The sequence below is a fragment of the Hyperolius riggenbachi genome, chromosome 7 (genome assembly GCF_040937935.1).
Source record: "Hyperolius riggenbachi isolate aHypRig1 chromosome 7, aHypRig1.pri, whole genome shotgun sequence".
NCBI lineage: Eukaryota > Metazoa > Chordata > Amphibia > Anura > Hyperoliidae > Hyperolius > Hyperolius riggenbachi.
Genome location: NC_090652.1, coordinates 79350505 through 79354882, shown reverse-complemented (window position 1 = coordinate 79354882; position 4378 = coordinate 79350505). Strand labels below are relative to the sequence as shown.

At 44.2% G+C, this 4378-nt stretch overlaps 1 non-coding gene across 1 annotated transcript; it reads left to right on the top strand.

The window, feature by feature from the left end:
- The first annotated feature begins 1473 nt into the window (after positions 1–1473).
- On the top strand, positions 1474–1546 carry TRNAV-UAC (transfer RNA valine (anticodon UAC)). The gene has a single exon. It is a non-coding gene; the product is annotated as a tRNA-Val (tRNA).
- Positions 1547–4378: the final 2832 nt, after the last annotated feature.

Sequence of the window (4378 nt, the reverse complement as noted above, 5' to 3'; positions counted from 1 at the left end):
GAACAATGTTGTTGCCACTGCTATTAATGTGCAAATTATGATCATATGTGTCTGTGTTTCCCACAATGCATCACTACTGAATATGCAATCTTTATAGGGAACCCAAAGTGAGAGTGATATGGAGGCTGCCATATTTATAGCCTTTTAAATAAGAATGCAGTAGATCCGGTATTCTGACTCAGCTTACTGGATTAGCCATATGCTTGTTCCAGAGTTTGACTCAGACACTACTTATGTCAGAAGATCATAGCTCCGAACTGTCCCTCTATTGGAGGGACAGACCATGTTTGGGGACCTAGTCCCCCTGTCCCTCTTTCTCCCTCATTTGTCCCTCTTTCAGGACTCATGTACTGATCTATGTAAATATATTTACTTTTCTACAGAATAAATGTGTTTAATTGACTCTAAACATCATTCGCATCCTTTAAATTGTTATATTTCTTATTTTCAATTGTTAATATGAAGGAAAATTAACCAGGATAGAAAGGACCAGTGTGGTTTGCATTATAAAACAACACATTTTTCTTATGAAATCTTTATTGTCTACGTGACTAGGGGTGTGACGGAGGCGTGGTTAGAGGTGTGGTAGGGGTGTGGCTTAAGTGTCCCTCTTTCTGATCTCAAAAAGTTGGGAGGTATGGATCAACAGGGCTGCCAGGCAACTGGCATTGTTAGGAAGGAAATAAATATGGCATCTTCCATATCCCCCTCACCTCGGGTTCCCTTTATGCATCCGGAAGCCAGGCTCACACCCAGAACTGCTGGTGTATAGCAAGCCTATAGCTTATAAATTGTTCAGAGCCACATCAACCCAACATGCAGATAGCCTGAATGGATACTGTCGGTAGTCCTTCACATTACATAGAAGTGGTAAAATTGTACAATCTCAAATGTATCACTAAAGGTCCGTACACACGCCGGACTGTCGTTGGAACGCCCACCCAGCGGGAGGTGACGACGGACCCGTCGTTGCCTCCAGTCCGGCGTTTGTACGGACCTTTAGGGGAACCTTAAAGTTGCCCATTAATTATCCAATCTTGTACAATCCTACCTAATCTATGTAGTAGAAGTGTAAACTGTGTGAATATACTTTGAATGCATGCTTTAGGTAGTCCACCATATTACCTAAAAGTGGTAGGATTGTACAATCAAAATTGTATAATGAGTGGGCACCTTAGAGGGTAGACCTGGCCTGGGGGGTTTGGCATATAAAGTATACCTACCGAGTTCACAGAGCAGCCTCTGAGTAAATCTGTTCAATGATAGGCATTTTACATTCGTATGTATTCATTGGGGCTGTTTGCATAAATTATTATACCTTACACGTTACAGTCTTAGGAGAAACACACTTCAATAAATACAGAAAAGGTAAATAAAGATTTTTTTTCTCCTAGACTTACACTGCACTGGCCATATGCCACCAGGGAGGACTTCCTTGCCAAATGACAGGCTGCATGCCAGAAACAGCCATCTGGTTTCATAGTGTAGTGGTTATCACGTCTGCTTTACACGCAGAAGGTCCTGGGTTCGATCCCCAGTGAAACCATGCTTTTCTGCTTTTGATATTACTGTAAATATATTAACACTTGCTCATCCTAAATTAAGATTTACACTGTGGGAATAGAATAATGCTTTCCTTTTTATTTTAGGATAAGTAAATATACTTCTCATATGTTAATTATGTTGTGCAGCAGCTGAATAACAAATTAATGTGTTCTGACACTTTTTTTTTAAAGCAATCTGTTGCTTTCAGCTGCCAAAGCCAGCATTACTGGTATCATCCCTAACTACCAATCGGCAGTCTCCTCTACTAGCAAGAGTGGCCTAAAGTGATAAGTGGCGGGTGGCCAGTGGCGCCCTTTGTAGAGTGTAATTCATTTTTAATTGCCTTATAGTAGTGTATACGCCACCTTGCAATGCCCCTTTGGCCCCGTTCACACTAAAAACACGTCTTCACATTGCAATTTTGCTTGATTTTGCTGGAATTGCATTAATGCTATTCTCATTTCAGCGAATGAGAATAGCATCACAATCGCCTGGAAAATGCTGCATGCATCTTATTTGCGATCGGTGCAAATCGCATTAGTGTCGCAAGTGCTGAAGTATACTGCTGTGCAGAGTTTGTCAGAAATTGCACTCCTGTGCAGAGTTTGTCAGAATTTGTACTCATGTGCCGAGTTTGTCAGAAATTGCACTCCTGTGCAGAGTTTGTCAGAATTTGTACTCATGTGCCGAGTTTGTCAGAATGTGTACTCATGTGCAGAGTTTGTCAGAATGTGTACTCATGTGCAGAGTTTGTCAGGATTTCTACTCCTGTGCAGAGTTTGTCAGGAATTGTACTCCTGTGCAGAGTTTGTCAGGAATTGTACTCCTGTGCAGAGTTTGTCAGGAATTGTACTCCTGTGCAGAGTTTGTAAGGAATTGTACTCCTATGCAGAGTTTGTCAGGATTTCTACTCCTGTGCAGAGTTTGTCAGGAATTGTACTCATGTGCAGAGTTTGTACTCATGTGCAGAGTTTGTCAGGATTTGTAGTCCTGTGCAGAGTTTGTCAGAAATTGTACTCCTGTGCAGAGTTTGTCAGGAAGTGTACTCCTGTGCAGAAAGTGTCAGGATGTGTACTCCTGTGCAGAGTTTGTCAGGATTTGTACTCCTGTGCAGAGTTTGTCAGGATTTGTACTCCTGTACAGAGTTTGTCTGGATGTGTACTCCTGTGCAGAGTTTGTCAGGATTTCTACTCCTGTGCAGAGTTTGTCAGGAATTGTACTCCTCTGCAGAGTTTGTCAGGAATTGTACTCCTGTGCAGAGTTTGTCAGGATTTGTACTCCTGTGCAGAGTTTGTCAGGAATTGTACTCCTCTGCAGAGTTTGTCAGGAATTGTACTCCTGTGCAGAGTTTGTCAGGAATAGTACTCCTGTGCAGAGTTTGTCAGGAATTGTACTCCTGTGCAGAGTGTGTCAGGAATTGTACTCCTGTGCAGAGTTTGTCAGAGTTTGTACTCATGTGCAGAGTTTGTCAGGATTTCTATTCCTGTACAGAGTTTGTCAGGAATTGTACTCCTGTGCAGAGTTTCTCAGGATTTCTACTCCTTTGCAAAGTTTCTCAGGATTTGTACTCCTGTGCAGAGTTTGTCAGAAATTGTACTCCTGTGCAGAGTTTGTCAGAAATTGTACTCCTGTGCACAGTTTGTCAGAAATTGTACTCCTGTGCAGAGTTTGTCAGGAAGTGTACTCCTGTGCAGAAAGTGTCAGGATTTGTACTCCTGTGCAGAAAGTGTCAGGATGTGTACTCCTGTGCAGAGTTTGTCAGGATTTGTACTACTGTGCAGAGTTTGTCAGGATTCGTACTACTGTGCAGAGTTTGTGTGAGGAAACGCGGAAAAGCCGCCGCAAGTGCTCAGAGTAAGGCGGCTGTTTCCGTGTCTAACATGGCGGCACAACACGAAGAAACCGCCGCATGCCGCATGGGCAGAGCGGTGGACTCTGCGTTGGATACAGCAATACTACTGACATTGTGGTTGGACGCGGGGAAGCCGCCGCTTGCTTGGAGAGCAGCGCGGCGGCTCCCGCGCCCGAATCAGCGGATACATTGCAAAACATGTCTGGTGTGGCTGGGACTGCTAGTCCACACAGGTTCAGAAGGATGCGCGCGCGCGCTGAGAGGCAGAGCTTATATGACAGCCAGAGAAGAGTCAGCTGACCAAGCTGGTCAGCTGACATTTTCACCACCTTCCATTGGTCCAGCACTTAGGAGTGGCGCTGGAGAGCGCTATAGAATATATACTGGATGCTGGTCATTTCTCTGGCGTCTGGCGTTGCGATCACTACGTGGTAGCACTCAGACCTTGTCTGTATCTGTGTTCTAGCATAGTTTCAAAAGGTGTTGATGATCAAGGAACTCACACCTTAGCATTAGGAATATTGAACTGTATTATTTGTTATGACCTTCTGCCTGCCTGACTATTCCTCTGAACTCTGATTCTGTACCTTGCTATTTCTGATATCCTGTTGCCAAACTCTGCTCGTTCCTGGACTCTGTATTTGCCTCCTGATTCTGTACCTTGCTATTCTGATACTCCGTTTCCAAACCCTGCCTGTTTATTGGATTCCGTATTTGTCTCCTGAATCTGTACGTTATCTGTCTGTGTGTTAACGACCTGGCTTGCCCGACCTCGAGAACTGGCCTTACTGTTAGAGGCAGTTCCCAGACCTGTTAGTGACACCCTCTCACTGATGTCACTCACGCTCTGTCCTTCCTACTCTCAGCCTAGCTCCTCCCCCGGGAGAGTCTAGGCCATCGGAAGGAACATACTTCTGTGCAGTACTCAAAGTATACTGTTGCATCTAACACTCCCTTGTTATCTCAGGTGTCCAGAGGTTA